Consider the following 21854-nt stretch of genomic DNA (forward strand, 5'->3'; position numbering starts at 1 on the left):
GTCCCTAGGCCAGGGCGAGTTCAGTAGGCAAGGCCAATACATAATGTAGGCCATGTGGCACTCTACCCCACCTCAGCAGAGTGCCAAGTCGAGGTATAGTTGCCCCTGTGGCATCCATGTGCGCAGATGTCCACCATTGCCATGTAGGCCATATCCGAGAAATTGCATGTGCAGAGGGCAGGAGCACGGCGTAATGCAGGGGGCTGCTGTGTCTGTCTTGTCCGCCAACGGTAGCGGTATGCCATGCACTAAAACTCTCTTTCTTCTGTCTCCCCCCTTTTTCTGCTCTCCTTGTCCTTTTGTACATCAGCATCATCAGGCGGAGGTACAGTGGCACTGGAGCACCAGGGACCTGCATCCCACATGGCCATGGAGGGCCACACCACGGACTCTGAATGCACCAGTGGGACGGAGGGCGAGGGGAGCTTCACGTCGGCCACCGGATCACCAAGCAGCGACACGGACTCGTTCGCCGATGGGGGCTCCCTTGTGGTGGCGGCACCAAGTGTGCGCCCCACTTCTACAGGTACAGCCGCCACCTCCCCTACCAGCACCGCCCTCCCAGCAGCCCCTCAGCGTTCGCCCCGTGTCCGCTCACCCAGGAGGGTGGGCATCACCTTCGCCCCAGGCACCTCAGGCCCTGCTCCAGTCACCCCTGCTGCCCTCAGTGAGGAGGCCATTGACCTCCTCAGGTCCCTCACTGTTGGGCAGTCTACCATTGTGAATGCCATCCAGGGTGTAGAACGAGAGTTGCAACACTGTAATGCATTCCTGGAGGGCATTCATTCTGGTCAGGCTGTCCTTCAGCGAACCCTGCAATCTCTGGCCTCAGCACTGATGGCAGCCATTGTCCCTGTGTCTAGCCTCCCCATCCAACCTCCTCCACCCAGACCCAATCTCCTGTACCCCAGCCCATCCCAAGCACACCTACAGACCAGCATGCACACAAGTCAGCACACACAGGTAGCTCAAGCAAACATAGGCACCACACAACCCACAGGCACTCACGCAAGCCTCACCCACGTACAGACACAGCAACATCCACTGCCTCCACTGTGTCCCCCTCCTCCTCTTCTCCCTCCTCCCTCCCAGTCTCGTCTACACACACACCTGCATGCACCACATCAACAGGCACCATGAATCGCACAAGGAGACCCAGCACCACAAGCCGCTCACCTGCACTCACCACCTCCACTCCCATTTACACGTCCCCTGTGTCCTCTCCCAGTGTGTCTGTGACGCCCCCTCCCAAAGTACACAAACGCCGGCAATCACTCACCCAACATCCATCCACCTCAAGACAGCCTCCAGTACCTGCACCTGCACCCAAAACACCTAAAGTGACACCTCCGACAACCACCTCCTCTTCCTCCACTCCCAGGCCCCCTCCAACTACCCATCCAAGTGTTCGTCAGAAACTGTCCCTCTGTAAAGTTGACCTTTTTTCCCCCACCCCCCCCCCCTCCAATTCATCAGTCCCGTCGTAGCGCCTCAGCCAAAAAGCCTTCAATACCAGTGGTGCCTGTTCAAGGTTTTTGGAGTGCACCGGCCACCAGGGCAGGCAGTGTGACCCGAACCCAAGGCACTGGCAGCCCACCCCCTGTAAAGGCTCTAAAATTGGAGAGTGGACGACGGGACCGTGTGAAGACTCCTGGTGGGAAAACAACTCACATGGGTTCCAAGGGGATTGGAGAGTCAGCTGTGACTCCACCAAAGGTGGGGAAGGGCCAGAGGGAGTCTGCCCAGCCTGTTGTGAGTGTCACGGCGGAGAAATGTGCCATCATTTCCGGCGGTCGAGACACAACCGCCAGCACCGTCCTCACTGGTCCAGAGACCACCGCCGGAGTCACAGCCCAGGAGGGCCCAAGTATCGTCACTGGTCTGGAGACCACCGCCGGAGTCACAGCCCAGGAGGGCCCAAGTATCGTCACTGGTCCAGAGACCACCGCCACCGCCGGAGTCAGTGCCCATGAGGGCCCCGGCTGCCACAGCCCAGGTGGGCTATGATGGAACGTCATGCCACACACCAATACCCAGTGTAGGGAATGTCATGCCACACACCAATGCCCAGTGTAGGGAACGTCATGCACACACCAATGTCCGTACCAGAACCGCCATGTCAAAGCACCGCTGAACAGGGCAAAGACCGCCGTGCTGAAGACCGCTGAACAGTCCTGAACCGCCATGGCAAAGCACCGCTGAACAGTCCAGAACCGCCATGTCAAAGCACTGCTGAACAGGGCAAAGACCGCCATGGCAAAACACTGCTGAACAGTCCTGAACCGCCATGTCAAAGCACCGCTGAACAGTCAAGAACCGCCATGTCAAAGCACCGCTGAACAGGGCAAAGACCGGCATGGCAAAACACCGCTGAACAGTCCTGAACCGCCATGGCAAAGCACCGCTGAACAGTCCAGAACCGCCATGTCAAAGCACCGCTAAAGAGGGCAAAGACCGCCATGGCAAAACACAGCTGAACAGTCCTGAACCGCCAAGGCAAAGCACCGCTGAACAGTCCAGAACCGCCATGTCAAAGCACCGCTGAACAGGGCAAAGACCGCCATGGCAAAACACAGCTGAACAGTCCTGAACCGCCATGGCAAAGCACCGCTGAACAGTCCTGTACCGCCATATCAAAGCACCGCTGAACAGGGCAAAGACCGCCATGGCAAAGCACCACTGAACAGGGCAAGCACCGCCATGGTGAAGACTGCTGAACAGGGCAAAGACTGCCATGGCAAAACACCGCTGAACAGGGCAAGCACCGGGTAGGAATGAATAGACCGCCACATCAGGCATCCTTATCCCATGTGCAGCTGGGACAGTAACAGGACAGGAACTTTCACAGGGAGACTCATCCAGTCTGGGCACCAGTCACCCTCCAGAACCAGTGGAGACCTGCATCCACTCTGTCTGTCCTGCACATGATGAAGCACTCTGGGCACCAGTCCCCCCCCCAGTACCAGTGGAGACCTGCATCTACTTGAGAGACTGTGGCTTTGCACTCCCCAGGATGGCACGGTGGGCACCCCACCCACTGTAGAGACTTGAAAGAGTGTGGCTTTGCACTCCCCAGGATGGAACAGTGGGCAACCCACCCACTGTAGAGACTTGAGAGACTATGGCTTTGCACTCCCCAGGATGGCACGGTGGGCACCCCACCCACTGTAGAGACTTGAGAGACTGTGGCTTTGCACTCCCCAGGATACATCAATGGGCATGGAGCCCCGTTGTGGATTTGGCTTTGCAGTCATCCGGCTGAGGTGCCCCCCCCCCTTCCCTTCCCCCTGAGGTGCCTGTAGTATTTCTACCTGATGCCCCGGCAGTGTTCTCTCCGATTGTAGTCAGGTATCCTTTGTGGGCCTCGCCCATGCATTTTTGGACTGTTGGTGCACGGACATTGTTATGTACATATCTGCACTACTTCTCATAATGTATATAATTATGGCTGATTTTCATATATATCTGTATATTTTTGTATGACATGTATATTGCCACATTACAATGTTTGACCGAATTTCGCTTTGTATTTTCATTCTTCCGGGGGGATTGTGGGTTGTTACTGTGATTTTTGTGAATGCATTGGTGTGTATGTTGTATTATGCGAGGTTGGTGGTGGGGGTGTTTGGTGGGTGTCCCCCTAACTTTTGCCTCCCCCCTCCCCCATGTCGTAGGTGCAGTACTCACCGTCGTCTTCGGCGTCTACGTAGATGTTGGTCGTAGAGGAGCAGAAACACAAGGGCAGGGAGTATTTGGAGTTCCGGGTCCATGGAGTCCTTGTTCCTCGTGGGATGTGTTCAGGTGAGCGTTTTCCCATTGCAAAAGCTGTTTCCGCCGTGTTTTTATCCACGGTGAATCCGCCCAGGAAAAGGTGGCGGATTGGCGGGTTGTGATACTATGGGCGGTACATTGTTGGCGGTGACCGCCGCGCTGCTTGTCTGTACCGCCATGGCGGGCGGTGTGTTAAAGTGGCTATCTTTGTTGGCGGTTTCCGCCAGGGTCATAATTCCCTTTTTTTGTCCGCCGGCCTGTTTGCGGTATTACCGCAGCTTTAACACCGTCCGCCAGGGTTGTAATGACCCCCTTAGTCTCTTTTTCAAAGATTTTCTTCAGCGGGACGAACCTGCCAGTCCAATCCGACCTCCTGGAGCCCCTCTCCGGATACACGATGCTGGAATCCTCTTTGGAGATTTTTACCTTCGGACTTAGTCGTTTTTTCGAGGTGAAAATCCTTCGACCGGGGTAAACCTGGATCTTGATCCGACATCCATGGAGCTCTCCTCGGATACGCTGGCTGGGAGGTCCCGGTCAACTTTTTATCTTCGGACTTAGTCTCTTTTTCAGAGATTTTCTTTACCGGGACGAACCAGCAAATCAGGCCGGGTCGCGGTTTAGGCAAGCCTGCAAGAGTTGCCGCGGCGGGTCGGTCCCTCTATGGAGCTTTTTTACAAAAGTTGTCCAAACTTCTCCAAACTTCTGGGGCTTCTCCCAGATGTCCTTTTAAGGTTATTTTGGGGTCCACAGCTCACCCCAAGGGTCCAGAAGTTCTGAGATGGTCCTTGGGGGGTGCGGACTACAACTCCCAGAATGCACCTGGCGCAAACTCCTTTTTGGCCACTGGACAGTGGTCAGCTGGTCGCTTTCTTCAGGAGTTGGTGCAGGGGACTCTGGTTAGCAATTTTTCACCTGTAGCAAACAGGGAGTCCCTCCTTGAACCAGTTGAAGCCAGGCAAAGTCCTTCTTGTGGTGAAGCCCAAGTGTGCAGCTGGTGCAGTCCTTCTGAGTGCAGGTTCCAGGTGCAGGCCAGGGGTCCAGCAGGGCAGTCCTTCTTCTTCTGTAGTTCTTCTTTGTTGGATGTGGTAGGGAACTGAGGTGGGGGTGCAGGTCTGCCAGTTTTATCCTTGCTCCTGGGTGAAAAGCAGGGGGGTCCTGGTTCTCCAATCAGGTACAGGGCCCTTCCCCCTGTGATGACCACTTCCTGGGAAGTGTGGCAAAAATCAATCCCAGGAGGCAACATTCTCTAAAAATCCATCATGGCTGAATCTGATTTTTAGAGGTTACATCTGGCTGAGCCCACCCACTGGTGTGGCTAAAAATCATAAACACACCCCTCTCCTGCCCTCTCCTAATCTAATCAAGGGGGCACCTAGTTGTCTGGGGTTGCAGGATGTGGGGGTGTTGCTGGTTGCTCCAAATGTCCTTCTCTGCCTTTGAAGACCAGTTTGGCAGCCCTCCCCCTTCCTGCCTCACCATCTTCTGAGGGGAGATTCCTTCCCACAGGCACATTCCTTTGTGTGAAGCCAGGCCACTTCACACCTCATCAAGGCAGCTTGGCCAAGCTGCTAGAGGCTGGCCAATCAGAGCACAGCAGCAAAATCAATGCAGGGCTGAAATTGGCAACTTTTCAGGTAAAGTTTAAAACTCTTTACCTGAACAAGTTATATTAAATCCAACAACTGGAAGTTGTGGGATTTATTACAACAATTAATTTGATACCAAATTCTTGGTATGCATCATTTAAGGAGACTTTAAAAATTAAAATAAAGTCTCCCCATTCTAGCCTATGGAGGCCATTTACTACAATGAGGGGAAAACGAATTTGGCTGTTTTTACCTCACCAGGGCTTATAAAACTATTTTTATATAATCCCTGCTGATAGTTACATGGCACCCAGCCCTAGGGGCACATAGGGCACACCTTAGGGGTGACTTATATGTAAAAATAAGGTAGTTTAAGACTTTGGAACTACTTTTAATTCCAAAGTCGAATTTGCATATAACTTTAATTTAAAAGCAGCCAGCAAGGCAGGCCTGCCTTTAAAATGACACTGGGCACCTCAGCAGTGCACCTATGGGCGCACCACCTATGCTGTGGTCCCTAAACCTACATGCCCTACCATATACTAGGGACTTATAGGTAGGTTAACTTAGCCAATTATAATTAGCCTAATTTGCATATCCATTTTACACAGAGCACAGGCCCTGGGAGCAGTACCCAGGGCACCATCAGAGTCAGGAAAAAAACAGCAAAAAGTGGAAAATGGGGGCAAAAAGTTAGGGGGCCTCTGCAATCAGCACTGTTTTCTCACAGCAACTGTGTGATTTTATATGTATTTTTAAAGGCGACTTTCCATTGATTCCTATGGTGCGTAATTACGCATAAAAATACTATTTTTCTTAAACTTAAAAAATCCATATCTCAAAAAGTATTTAACCAATTTTGATAATCTTGGTCTTAAAAATTATATGCCAATCTGAAGTATCTTTATAAATTGGTCTCAAGTAATTCCTTCAAATTTGTGAGTTGCATGATTGATACTGTCAGTACGACAGATGCTTTGCACTTTTCCAAGATTGGCCTAACTGCTCGAACCAAGCTACCTTAAAAATTTGAGCATTAGTGATCTAGTTTTCACCCCTGGAAACCAACGTACGGTTGCCTGGCCCCTTTGCACAGTGTGCCTGGCTTTGAACACTACATAGAGGGCCAGCCTCCTACATTTGGTGAATCAGCAGTGGGATAAAGACTTTACATTTGCTGATACCACTCTGTCAATTTTATGAGCACACAGCTAACCCTCCAATTTGCCTTTAATTAATTATTTTTGATTTTTAATTGACTAAATATTTTTTGCACATTTTAAATTAATTGTTAGGGCCTTGGTTAGGTCCCTACAACTCTAATTAAACGTTTTAAAAGTCCTTACTTTAGTTGGTCTATCCAAAAAGGGGATTCAAAATTTATAAAAAGGTCCCAACTTTAGTAAAGTAAAAATGACAGATTCAGAGACCAAGACACAGGAGGTCAACCTGAAACCTTTTCAGGCACATAGCTATGACCAAATAAGGAGACTCTGCAGGCTGCACAAATTCGTACTGGAAAAATCCCCAGTACAGAGAAATGTAAGTTTCTGGTGGCCCGGTATGAAAAAGATAATCCCCTAGGTGATGGAGAAGATGATGCATCTGCGGTGGGTGAAGAAGTTCCTGTGGATAATGGGGATGAGGGTAGCTACTCTTCTACCAGAAGCTCTAGAGCACCCACAGAAACATACCTGGACATTGCCAGGCTGACCAAGAGACTGGCCTTAGAGAGACTGCTCTTGGAAATAGAAAAACAGAGAAAAGAGTTGGGCCTAGGACCCATCTCTGGTGGCAACATGCAAGTGTTGAGGGACAAATCTTTCAACATTAAACTCCCAAAAAGAGTTGTCCCTCCCTTCCCTGAAGGGGATGATATAGTTAAATGTTTTTCTGCCTTTGAAAGAGCCTGCTTTGAGTGGGAAATTGAGAAAAAGCATTGGGGCACACCGTTGTGGGAGTTATTCTCAGGAAAGTGCAGGGATAGGCTCCTGACACTGAATGAGGCAGATTCTAAATCTTATGACCTCATGAAGGGTACCCTGAATGAGGGCTTTGGATTTACAGCTGAGGAGTACAGAATAAAGTTCAGGGAGGCTAAAAAAATCCAGATCCAAACCTGGGTAGACTTTGTGGACTATTCAGTAAAAATGCTGGGTGGTTGGTTAGCTGGAAACAAGGTACAAGATTATGATGGGCTGTATAACCTGTCCATGAAAGAGCATCTGCTGAGTAATTGTTCCAGTTATAGGTTACCACAATATCTGGTAGACCTGGGTACACTTTCCCCTCAAGAACTGGGGAGGAAGGCAGACCACTGGGTCAAAACAAGAGTGACAAAAACTACCACTGGTGGGGGAGACCAAAAGAAAGAGGCCAAAAAGCCCCCACCCCTCTTCTAGGGAAAGATTGGAGCCAAAACAAAAATAACAGAGTCTTTTCAAGGCCCTCAAAAACCTGCACAGGAGGGTGGGCACAGAGACTCCTCACAGTCCAGGGGTGGATACAAGGGGAGACACTTTGATCCAAGCAAGGCTTGGTGCCATGACTTCAAAACTAAAGGGCACCAAACTGGAGACTCTGGCTCTGAAAACAAAATTAATACCTCTAGTCAATCTGCAGTAAATGCAGTTGTCAATCTCCAAATGGGATCAGAGGTGTGCCCTGCCCCTGTCAGTAACCCAACAGAAGCAACATAAGTCACTGAGGGTGGGGTAGAATTATCCTGTGCTGTCTGGCCAAGTGATATGCAAAAATACAGACAGCACCCTTTGATTAATAGCATTACCGTGGTAACTCAGCACTTGGTCCACTCAAATCAGTTCCTGTTAGGGAAGTCTTATCCTGTCACCAATGCTGACAATGAGACAAAGTTCCATCCCATGGCTACGGTAAACTTTGATTGGGGGAGAACAGTAGGGCAAAAATAAGTAGTTGTGTCCTCCTCCATCCCAGTAGATTGCCTGCTTGAAAATTACCTGGAGCACTCCCCCTTGGCTGATGTACAACTAATGACCCATGCAGCAATGCTAGGGCTCCCTGAGTGGGCATGTGTCAAGACAAGGGCACAAAGCAAACTTCAGAGAGAAAAAGGAGAGCTGGATCCTGAAATAGTGGTCCAGCCTCCCAAGAGAAAAGGCAAGAAGACTGGGGGTCAGCTTCAAAAACGATCCAAAATCAGGATCCCTCTTCCCAGGAAGAGGAGTCAAATTTCTTGGAGGGAAATGAGCCTGAAGAGCTTGAACCTTACCACCCAGAGCTCTTGGACCCAGGGGGACCCACCGGGGAAGATCTGTGCTAAGGGCAGAGGACCTGCCCAAATCTTGGAGGCCTGAGGCAGTAAGCTGGACAGGAAGAGTTAGGGAATGTCAGTGGTACCCACAGGGTCTATTGGGAGGAGGGGCTCCTGTACACTGAGATCAGAGACCACACACCTGGTGCAACCAGGAGGGTGATAGTGCTCTAGAAGGTCAGAGAATTCCTACTCACTCTAGCTGTAACGCCGCGCTCTGACGCGGTGTCTCTTTCTGTCCTCGCGGGTGGAACGCGCTACCGATATGCGGAGCGCCGTTCCCCGCGTTTTTTGACTATGCTTTCTGGGAAGCATATATTTCGCTTCCGGAAGCGCTACACTTACTTGTAGCTTTTTTTCTTCTTTTGTTGGTGGTGGTGGGTTTTTTGTTGGTCCTTTGCCTGTCTCAATCCATGTTGTGTCCATCTTGTCTTCTTCGTGTTTTTGTCCCAGCATGCTCTGTTTTTCTTTTATACTACTTCCTTTTTCCTATACTGGTCTATGGGCTTTTCCCAATCCAAGATGGTGTTACTTCCCTTTCCTGTGATGTCACTTCCCTTTTCTCAGTATATAAGTCAGTCAGTCTTGTTCCTCCTTGCGTTGCAAACACTTCCTTCTGGTTGTGCTGTTCGCTCCTGTTCTTTGTTCCTGCTTTTTTGCCTTGGGAGATTTTTGCCTGTTCCTTGTTCCTGCTTTTGCCTTGGGAGATTTTTGCCTGTTCTTTGTTCCTGCTTTTGCCTTGGGAGATTTTTACCTGTTCCTTTTTTCCTGCCTTTTACCCTGGATACTGCCTATTTTTGTTTCCTGTTGTCAAGTCCTGTTTTTTCTTGTTTTCCTTCAGGAGTTCCTGTTAGAGGTTTTTTCCCCAGTGTTGGGGTTTTTTCCCTCTGGGACTCCTTCTGGAGGGTACGGTCTGCTTTGGCGTAGCCTGTCAAGCGGCACCGTGGCTACTAGAAGGGGTCGCCCTTATCTGGGAGTATCCAGGACCTGTAGAAGACTTGGTGTATTCGCCAATCCGAAATCCAGAGGTGAGAAGTCCAGCGCAGTACGTGACACTAGCCCATGACATCCCCCTAGCAGGGCATCTGGGACAAAACAAAACTTGGAGTAGGTTAGTTAACCTCTTTTATTGACCAGGAATGTCCCAAAAAGTGAAGGACCTTTGTCAGTTCTGCCCCACATGCCAGGCCAGACCAGTGGCAAAGCAGGTGGGCACTTAAAGTGGAGTACCCTATGAAAGGGGAGGGGTCGACATTGGTGGCCTCCTGTAGGAGGCTGGCCTGGTTTGTAGTGGGTACCTTAGGTACTTACACCTTATACCAGGTCCAGTTATCCCTTATTAGTGAAATGTAGTAGTGTTCTAGCAGCTTAGGCTGATAGAGGTAGCTGTAGCAGAGCAGCTTCGGCTGAACTAGGAGACATGCAAAGCTCCTGCAATACCACTATAGTTACACAGTACTTATACACAACAAAAGACAATACTCATTGTTACCAAAATTAAAGAACATACACTCCCACTGGTTCAGGTGAACACACAGGAGTGTTAGGGAGGTTCATAGTGGTTCTGGACAGTGACACAACTAGCAGGGGTAAGGAAAAGGATCAGAGTCCCCTGGAATCCGATGGCAGGAGGGTCACAAGGTTTGCTCAGGTGGCCAAAGAAACAACAGAAAGCAAGTTTGAGGGCAAGTCCGAACTAAAGAGAACAGCACCTAGGTCAGAACGAAGGAGCAACATAGGTGAGATTTAGAGGAAAGGCACAAACTAAGGAAAGAGAGGGTTCACACCCTGTAAGCACAACGAGAAAGTAGAGTGGCGTGCACTACACCTCAGGAGAGCAGGCGTAGGTACAGACCACAGTTCGGGGAAGAGTCCGAGGCAGAACTAGATGAAAGGCTTTTGGCTGGGATCCGAGCCTCAGCAGATCGTCAATGTAGGATAGGGGCTGACCAGGAAATAAGAGACCAGAGTAGCCTGGTGCAAACTTAACTTAGATACAGGAGAACTAAGATGGCACCTTTGATGTGCACAAGGGGAGCAGTGACGAAGATCTCCACTGCTCCTCCCGAGCATGCGGGACTGACAAACTGACCTCAAGAGATAGTGGGTGAGAGATATGCGAGATCTATGTGTGGCTGCTTTACCACCTGTTAGCCTACTGGACTGGGGTAAGAGACCAGTACAAAATACCTTGGCCAGAGAGGGATACTTTGAACCAGAGGACATGGCTGTTGCGGAAGACTGCATCCAGCACGGAGGGGGGAGATCCCTTGATGAACTTCTCCTACAAGCAGGATTGTCTAAGAAGATAGGAACGCTATATTAGGGAGAAACCAGTAGAGCTACCTATAGCCTAAATATACCCAATACTGCAGAAGGGCGCATTAGGGACCATCCATGTGCCATGGGCTCAGATGGATAAAGAAGAGCTAAGGACCAAATTTCCACCATTGTTCGATGGGGCATGGAAATAGATCTCATGTTTTAAGGCGAACACCAAGGAATAAAATTAGCAGTAGGCAATGTTAAAAGTCTGCTAAGTAGTCTTATCAGAGAGCAGACCAACATGATGTTCGCATGAGCTCGCAACCCAGCAATCACACTGACAAGCACTGATCATGGTGGGGCTACATTCAATTCATACAGGCACCAAACATGGATTGCTCCAAGGGAAATGTTCCATGTCTGCCCTAATGTAGGAGGGTTAATGGCAGAAAATATGAAACCTGGGGAGACCATAACCGATTTTTCTGGATAGGCTGAGGGAACAATGGGGAACAAGAGACAAGGCAGTCATTGACCGATACGGGTCCCCAGGTTCTATTATTTGTCAACATCCTCAAAAAGGGGTTGCCCACTGAAATACAAAGCAGATTTGACAGCATAGTTGGGTTAGCTACCCAACCCTGGTAGGACATACAAGCCCACATATTACACTATCACAAAAAGAAACAAGAAAAGGAAAGGGGAAGATAGGAGCAAGCCCAGAAAGACACCGCTAAGTTGGTCTAACAAAAATGTAAAAAGATCGCCCTCCAGGAGACCGTGTTGTGTTCAAGTGACAATAGTTCTAAAGGGAGCTCCACCAGAAAACCCCAGAGGTTTTCTACCTAGCTACAACATCAGAAATCAGGGAGGCTGGCAACAGCCAGACCTTAGAAACAGTCACTATTGCCACAGAATGGACCACATGTCCCACAGATGCCAGCTAAAAACATATCACGAACAAAGATCGATGAGCTGGGGTCAGTCCCTGCAAAACCCAGATGTGCAGTAAGTTTAAAAAAAAACAAACCAAAGCATCCATCTCACGCACACATCAACATTCACTGTACCAAAACCCAAAAGAAGGACTAACAAGAAAACAGTAGGGATTCAAGCCTCTACTTGTATTCTGGAAGCTCAGGGCTGTTGTACACGTTTTGTCGATCGGGTATCCTCATTAGAGTTCACTATTCAGGGTACCTGTGGGAGCCTAGGCCCCACTCTGCTGCTGCTGAACTTCTCCCCCCCCCCGGTGGGGTTGGCTGGCACCACCCCAGTGGAAAGCAGTCTGATGAAGGGGGGAGGGGGCAGGGTGGCTCCCTGACCAGTGCTTAAATGCAGGCACCCAGGTCCCTGCACCCACAAGTCAACAGGGACGGGTTCCGAAAACCAGCAGAAAGTCCAAGTCCCACTCTCAGGCACCCAGCCTGGGACTGAAATTCCCTTACAGTGTGTGGTCCCAACAGCACCCCAAGAAAGCTAGCAGCCTCCAGCCAAGTGGAGGCCCCCCCTTTAATTCCACAACAAAGCTGACCTCCAGTGTCAGGAGCCATTTTTCCTATATGCTTGGGATGGCGAATACCCCCTAATCTCTACAGCACACGCATGAAATCTGACCAATTGTGAAGCACTGAATGGCACCAAGTTAGTAGAGGGGGTTCACTAGAACAACCAGCCATCCCAGTCCATTACCATCATTTGGGCAAAATTCGACAAGTTCATAGCCTTGCACCGGACTCTCCATGCAGCGATATTTTGCCTCCTCCTTTTCCTCAAAGATACCCAGTAACCTAAGTCTGCATGCCCCTCCAAAATAAAGAAAGAAGCATGTCACCGGTTAGAAGTCCCTGTCAACATTCTGCACCTGAAGGTCCAAATATCCTCAGAAAGATATGGTCTGAGAGAGAAGGGGGCTGCAGAGCAAACTGAGTCCGAAAAGATCCATCACACCTCAGAGCGAGAACAAAATGTAGAAATATGTTCACCCCGTATAAGGCCTCAAAATCAGCGAACACACAAGACCTTACACGCACAGTTTGAGAGGAAGCAGTAGTCCCAGTCGTGGACACTGCAATATCAGAGGCACATGGGGGCCGCTGAACAACTCTGACTCCCTCCGGTTCACAACAATTAAGATAGCAGATCATGTGAAGATCTAGGGAAACTCCCAAAGATCAATAAATAGAAGCCCAAAGCTACCCAAAAGAAGTCTCTAGAAAAAGGGTGCAGTCAAGACACCTGGCGCCACTAGGGAGGGTAACAGTGCACACCACATGCCGGAGTAGAGGGGTATACCAGTGGCCTTCAGACTTGTTGCGAATACCAACCAATGTTCAGTTGCAACATTACCTCCTCTTTACACATCACCCCACGCACGTGTAGATCAGAAGACACCACCTGCATCAATGGCACACCCATGCACACACCAGGAGGGATAGGATACTGCAGGGCTGGCAATACCTACTAGTTAATAACTATAATCACCCATATGCACACAAGATCATCCTGTAAAAAGTGCTTTACTGTCATGCACGGAGAGGGAGAGGCCCAACAACCCACAAAAATCAATGTTTCCATGAATAATAATCCACTCTTTTTCAAAATAGATACCCCAAGTGGGGCCACCTTCCGGTGGCTCACTAAAATAGCACGAATGAAGCATGGAAAAAACACCCCCCAAAGAAAAGCACAGGAACCCCTAAGAAATGATTAGCGATGACACTTGCAAGGATGCAATGTTTTCTATAATAACAAACCAAACCTATCTCTTATCCAACAGGTCTGCAATCCACCCTCAAAGTGCACCACCTTTACAGCTGACAGCCGCTTTTTTCTGCGACTACATCAACAATCCCAACAGGATCATGAACTGTGAACTGCACTCCAAACTTTTTGAACTGTTAAAACTTAGAACCCCCCAATCACCAGAGCTCTACAGACATCTCCCCTGGATTCATTCCAATGCCTGCAATGCTTAATATGTTATGTATTGTTGCACACTTGTGTACCCTCTATTTACTATGGGTGCTGCCGTATCAGTCAATCAGTCCAACATTTATAGAGCGCGGCAAATCACCTGTGAGGGTTTTGAGGCAGCACATCCATTCATTGCCAAAGAACAACCTAGTTAAATGGAGTCCACCCAGAAATTACCACATCCCTTCCGTAGGGACCTCTCCCATGTCACTTATAATTACTTTGGACCCAACACCAGCAGTCCACATGGCTACACAGATCCCTCTTACACAATACATGGTATCAGGACATGGCTGCCCTGTGTTCCAAGATATCAACCAGGTCATGTTACGTCTGCTTGCTGATACCACATGCAGAGACGCAGACAGGCTTTTCTTGTCCCAAGAGGTAGCCTCTGAAAAAAGCAAAATGCCCTCTCTATCTATACCTATGTAGGATTAGGGCCAAGACACAACACAACTGAGTAGAACCCCATAGAGTAGTAGTGAATCTGACCAGATACAAGATGAGCACTGTACCTTCTCACAGAGCCTAGCAATATTCAAACTGAGCTAGATAGGATGTGCAGGCGGGGCACCATAGGGGAGGGCACTGTTTGGCCCCAAGACTTTCCAGAAAAGAGATTCTTAGAGGTAGAAAAACCACCAAGCCAGTTCACAAAGGCGTCCGCTCCCATGTGTGATCCCAGGGTGGCCCTTGGCGTATCTTGGGCTGTCTTCTTTAATAACAAATGGACCCCAGACATGGAGTTTCAGTGCAGGGCCATCTACCTCGATGATACGACGGTAAATGAGTCTCACAGGGGAGGGTTGAATAACAGCATAGATACCCAATGTCACAAAATCTTGGCTACGTAGGTGGATAGATAAACATGGTTAGAAGGGAAGGGGAAACACCTAATTGTACTCCAACGTACACTGTATTCCTTGTGTTTTAGAGGCAAAGAAAAATTCCACTGGGAACAAAGACATGCAATGGGATGCCTCCACGTTGATGGATACTGACTAGCAATGCAGTGAGTTTGCCTACACTCAGCTCGTCCCTGGATGGTGTGGCCTCTTCTCCCTTGTCACCTTAAACACCCAGACCCTGGTCATTCCTGGAGAAGATCTGTCAGAGTTGAACCAACACCTGCTAAAGAAGAAGACAATTCTGTTGCATTAAGCTCGAGTAACAAAAGAACTGCTGATTATTTTGGCTGGGCCCATTACCAGGACATTCTAGAAGAACTCGGAGTATTCTCTGATGCACAGATATCATCTGGAGGGTCCCTACCTTTCTTCACTGTGCAAATAAAAGCGAACGCCCGCTGATTACAAATAACCAGATGGGAAATGCTGAAGATGATGAACAGCACTGAGCGTGGCCTTAGTTTGATCAAGGAAGAACTGAGAGCCATCTGTCTCATGATGATGTAACATCAGTATGTGCTTGACTTAATGACTGCAATGGAGGGAAGGGTGTGTACCAGGATTGGTGCATCCTGCTGCATGTTCATCCCAGGCAATGACATGGACAACGGGACTCTGACTCTTGCCATCCAAACTTTGCACTGTTTACTAATATTGATGCATGAGGAGGGAGGTGCCCCTGAGCAGGAGTGGTTCACGAACTGGTTCTCCTGGCTCCCCGGAGGCTGACCGATCTGTGCACGTCATTGTTGCTCATTTTCATATTATTATTATTATTTTTGTGTGGTTTCCTGCAAGTGGGGGTTTCCTGCTGTAAAAACACGGTCCTCAAATAGGGTAGAATGCAAGTAACCAGGGAAATAATAATATAAAAAGTTGAAGAACAACAAGCCCCCAATAATGTGACTGTCATGAAGTATGGGTTAGATAGTGTATTTGAAAATTTAATTAGAGGGGGGGGGAATATTACTACTGAAAAAGTTGATATTGATGTGCACAATGATACATTCATATATAAAATCGCATCACTGTTATAGAATTCACCCATCATGAACTCTCCATCAACTCCAACTGAGAAATACGCCATCATGCAGGCTCGGAGACCTAGGCCTGAGGTTACTGATTGACAGGTCACAGGTGGGGAGGCACATAGCTGGCACACAAATGCACATACAGGAATCTCAGATCAACCCCACAGATAAGCACAGTGACACCACAAAGGTCCAAGGAAAATAGTCCCAATAAAACACACATGGCCCGAAGGGTGCTCGCATTCCCAAAATACAATAAATTCAGATGCCACATGAAGTTAGGAACACTCAGCCAATCATAACACTGCACCACAGTAATACGCAGATATCACATGCCCTTTATGCAGACATCTGGACACATTACCCACTGGCCATCATCGTGTCCATACAAGAGCATGGCCCACCTTCATTTGTTATCAGGGACGTATTTATGATTCCAGGGTAGCGGCACACATTCTTTACCTAAAATAGGAATGCTGAAATTGGTTTATGGTGCCCAGAGAAATGTATAAAACATAGCTCAGATCGATTGAACTTTCAGACAGTCCTCAGACCCCGGTTCTGTAACTATTCTCCCGGCCGTAGTGTTTGATTAAACCAACTGTTACTCTTTTGCCAAACTCCTCTTGTCTTATGTTTTTTCAAGGTAAATTCACATGTGAGCAACATTTTGGCGATCCATCCAGGAGCTGATCGGTGAAGGAAGGGGACCCCACTCAGTCGCATTCACATTTGTGCAACAAGGAAAGGTAAGCAGAGCTGCAATTGGTTGGAAGTTCTGCTGAATCCGTGGGTGAAGGTCTGTCCTAAAGCCGTCCTCATAGGGTAAGAGTCTACATCAGAGCCTTAGTCCCAGCATTTGCTGTATGGCAGACTAGGAAGAAGTGTGAACGTTTAATCTGAGTGCCCTGCCACTGACAGAAATCTGGCATGTAATTTATTTTATGTGTCCAAATTGAGTATTCGCAAGGGGACATTGGATGTATACCCGTGCAAGTCACCCTTTTTTCGATAGCATGCTAGGAAAGGTGAATGTTGTTTGTCGAGTGGACCGCTGGGCGTGACACAGATGGTACGCATAGACCCTGGGTGTGATATAGGGCCAGCATCTCGACATTGAGAGGTGTTGTTCGCTTGGACTGCTGGGCGTGACACATGTAGTATGCTTGTCCCCTAGGTGTGATACAGGGTTCGAGGCCTCAACACTTGGACCAATGGACATGACACAGATGGTACGCATGGTCCTGGGTGTGATATAAGTCCACCACCGCAATCTTATTTTTTAGTCTAAAAGACGAGCCACAGGCACCTGTTATTCGTAAAGTGGTAGTTGACCCAGACGTGAGAGCCCCAGGAGAGGTGCGGAAGGCACCCAAAGGAGAAGAGCACAGCGCTAAGGACAGGAGTGATGGGAGGTGGAAGTGGCCTATCTGGGGCATGTGCTAGGTCGTGCCTCTCCAGCATTACAAGTGCTGTGCCCCAAGAGGTTAGAAGTCCCTGAGGCCTGGCAATAACTGACACAGAGGCTTGATCACACACCCCAAAAGAAAATGAGAGCAGGAATCTTCTATTCACATCGTGGACTAGACTACTAATAATTAATTCCAAAGGTGTAAGTAGAAACTACAGTGTTGCACTTGCAACATTAAAGCCACCTAGCTCAATGTCATAAACCTACCACGTTTCCAGTCGGGGGTTTCATTTGAAATCTAATACATTATATAAGTTAAATTCATAAATGGCTTTCACTGACCCAAATTGACTCGCACTCTCCATACCTAAGACTTGTAATATAAAACCCCAGGGTGTTTGGTTTTCTGCCTGAAAAGGGTAGGTGGCACCTCATCTTATATAGGCACACAATCTAAACGTGTACTGTTTTCCTAAGTCAACTTTCGAAGACACCAAGCTCAGCAGCCAAAAAAAAGAAATCGGACAGTTGTAGTGGGGTTTAAGGCCCTCACATTCCTTTTATCCTAAGGAAGGGAGCTCTAAAGCATTGACGCTGTTCCCTGAAAGGCAGTAGTAGACTAGCCATTCTTGTTACTTTATGTGCATGCTAACACCTATTGGCTTGTTTTCACATTATAGTAACAGGTCTCCCAGTAAAATAATGTAAAGTAAAGGAACTGAAGCTGACATGGGAGCGCATGCTGGAGTAGGCAGAGGTCTGTGATAGGATTGCTTCTTGGAGTCTCTTTGGTTTTCAAGACATGATCTGCAGGCATTAGTGGTCTGTGCGTTCGCAGAGTCACCACCGGTCTAGAAAGTTCAGACAGTTGGCTATTCAAGACAAGATCAGCACTTGAATCCAAGACTTATGGGGGGGCCAAAGAAGCATCTTCTGAGTATGGCTCAGAGGAAGTTTTCAGAACTAGTTGGTACAATGGAATATGTTAGGAAAACACTTAAATCAGAAGTCACAGACATCTGTAAAGAAATGGCTATCATAATGGAAATAGTGCACATCTCGGAGTTCCACGTGGTGGAAAGGTTTAAGAGGAGCAACATTTGCATCATTGGGCTACCAGGGATGGCGGAGGGACAAGATTCGTTTGCGAAGGTCATTCCATGGGACCTCGCAAGGTTGTTTGGAATTGAGAGAACCCACAGAACACATTTCCCCCTCCTCCACAAGGGGCTTCCTGTGATCAAAAAACCTCTGACTACAGGAATACAAGAACACTATTCTGGAAAATACCTCAAGCATGGTTTCTACAGAACCAAAAAGGTGAAGGTATCCATTTTTCCAGACTTCACAGCAATGGTACAAGCACAGAGATACACGTTCCTGAAAGTCAAAAATAGACTAAGAGGCTCAGATCATGCACATGCTGTTTTTTCTATCACATTTAATGTGGAGAAGTGTGGCACAATGGTTATTGAGGCAGACCCTGATGCAGAGATCTGGTCCAGGGCCAGGGTTCAATTCCCACCTCAGTGGGTCTTGGGCCCAATTCCCTTGGACCAGATAATTCTCATCTTGGTGCCTAATCTAATTAATGGGTCCCACTCTGTAACTCTGGGCAATAGCTTGCTTAATCTCCACAACGGCCCTCACAGCGCTTGGATGATTGGCTTCACCCTGGGGCTGTCCAGGAGTGGGTGCCTCACAGGGAAAAGCCAGGAGGGGTTCCACAGCGGTATGCGTACAGCGCCTTGAGACCCTAACGGGTGAGTAGTGCGCTATACAAGTGCAAAGTTTACAGTTGTACGTGAAGGTGAAGTCCATCTTTTCAGCCAAGCAGAGGCAGTGGTGAGCTAACTGGAAGATCATAATGTCCAGATAGAAAAAAGGACTGAGTACCAGTAATCAGAGACCACAAAAGAGAAGAAAAGAGATAGAGAATATGCAGTGGCTGCAGCCGTGCCGCAACGAGAGAAAGCTGCAGAGAAGATATCTGTGCAATAACCAGAATCTGAATTTTCAGAAGATGAGACTGATACCTCCATTGGCACCAGCACAGATGTCCCTAATGACAGCAGGACATCATACAACTATTCAGATTGTTGTAAAGTATGTTTGAATGAAGCGTGACAAAAACAGTAAGTCATGGAGAGCAGTAGCACAACTAAATTGCCTTGGGCCTTAGTGCAAGCAAAGGAACTGGGCCCCCTCAGTGGATGGACAGCTGCCCCAAGACCTCCTCAACAGACTCTACATCTGTCATATCAAAACTCACTATCATTCTCATACACATAATAATGTATTTGCAAACCCTACACTGTATTTCTGCAAGTCAAAACCATAACCCTAAAGAGCATTACCAAAGCCAATAGGTGTTGCACTTGTAAAGTACATGCTCACATATAAATAATATGCAGGTGACACATCAAAACCTGGGTGCTTATATTGATATAGGCACATATCAGTGGCAGATCCTGGGATGTAGGGTGATGATTTATCCAGTTTCTGCTTACATCATCAATCAAATAAAATGTATTTGGCTAAATGTTGTACTTGCAGTATTTGATCACTACAGTTTGATGACTATGCCACCGCTATCACGGTCCCACCAGATGTATTTCCACTCCTAAGGCTCTTCAGAGAGATTACGTTGGCCTCCTAAACTGTTGGTGGCTGTCCTGATAACATCCAGATATTTCTACAATGCCAACCTCTACACTGGGGCCTTCTTGCATTCTATGCTGGGCTACAACGCAAACACTGCCATCCAGGTGTATGTTACTAGGCACCTTTGTCCTCTTAGACAGCTCTCTCTCCTCTGCCCTTGAATCCTATTTCCTCTGTTTCCCTGTGAAGTATTTTAAATATATCCACATATTTGTTAGCCCAAATATTATCTTTAATTGCTTGCATCGGGTGCCCTCATAAAAGGTTCCTTATTTCCATATGTGGCAACACCACATCACTCCCCTTTGCACTCCGCTTCACATCTTGCTCTGCCCCCAGGATATTGTCCACCGTTGTGTCCACTGTGGCCCCTCCCTCTTTCTGTGCCACCTGTGGGCCACCTGCGTTCTGACCTCCTGCTGACCTGCCTCTGCCTTCCCTCTACCCACCCCCATTGAGGCCTCTGCTCCCTGTGAACTGGACCCATGTACTTCCTCACCAGTACCCTTTCCACCTGCCTCCCCTTTCTTTAGTGCCGTTAAGAACCACTCCCACAATTCTCACCACACCTTCTGCATCTGCTAAAACTCAGACACCCATTCACCCACAGATGCACCCTGGGCCCCACTGTCCTCTCTTGTCAAGCCCTCCTAGAGTCCCCTTAACCTCTCAAGAGTCTTCCCAGCCCTCATCAAACTCACTCATCAGTTTTTCTCTCTCATGTACCACCAGCTCCCAACTGTCTTGGTCCACTTGCCTTCTTTCGGTTATTGATCCGCTCCTCGCCATTCTCAGGGATGCTTCTTGCCCTGCCATCCGACCCTCCCGCTGGAGCTATTACCCCTCTATGTTCAAGAATTCACCTTCCCTATACCCTGCTTCAGGGCGGCCCCCCGTACCCCTCCATATTCCTCTCTGCCCACTGGGTCTGCATATGAGACTTTCACACTCAAAAAGGAAGCTCCCTTCCTACCACTATCCTGTTCTTCACCTCCCCAGAGTTGCTCCTCCATAACTCTGGTTTCCCGTGGCCCTGTGCCAAGTTCCTGGCGCACCCCTCTCTGGATACCACTGGCTGTGTTATTTTAACCACCACCAACCAGGGAACACTCCTGTGCTTCACCATCTGCACAGACTTACTTGACACCTACTCTTCACCTCTGCCAAGGTGCAAATTGACACAGATCTGCTCTTTTGCCTGGACCTTCCTAACAGTGTTGCTGCACCCACCGCTCCCCAGGCCTCTGCATTAAGAAGATTACCAACAGGAGGCCTCTCATCAAACTTCTTTCTGGCCAACAAAGTGCTCCGACCCTGCTTCCAGCCCGCACCAGCACCCTTGGGGACTATACGCCTAACCTCTTCATCAAGGACCATGGCATGCCAGAATTTCTGGTACGGTAACAGTCTGGACCTGAACCCACGCTGCTGGCCTTCGCCTACACCTCTGGAGGGGTGGAAGTGGCCACGGCCCCCACACTCCATTCGCTGGGGTCACTCATATTCAGCCACCTTCTAAGGGGTGACCTGCAATCCAGTCTTTAATACCTATTCTCAGTGTATTAATTCAACTAAAGAAAAACCTATTGGGACTTCTTAGTGGGCCGGTGGTCCACTAGCTTGGGATCTTCACCCAGCCAAATCCTGTCCTACAAACCATTTCCTAAATTAGAGGCTTTTTTGGCAAGATCTACCCTCAAAAAGTTTGCAAAAAGTTTATTTGTTAAATTCTCCTTTGCATTTTACTTGTAAGCCTTTCACCAGCAAATGTCTTCAGGTTCACTTCCAACAACTGTGTGCCAATTGTGTGGGTACAAAACAGAGGACACTAACCAATTTTTTTTTTTTCTGCTCATACTATACCAGCCTTAGGCACAAATGGATTCAACCCTTCTGGCTTAAGTTGGGCCTAGACAAATTCTTGACCACCCGTAGGATTTTTAT

Source organism: Pleurodeles waltl, chromosome 7 (genome assembly GCF_031143425.1).
Source record: "Pleurodeles waltl isolate 20211129_DDA chromosome 7, aPleWal1.hap1.20221129, whole genome shotgun sequence".
Taxonomy (NCBI): domain Eukaryota; kingdom Metazoa; phylum Chordata; class Amphibia; order Caudata; family Salamandridae; genus Pleurodeles; species Pleurodeles waltl.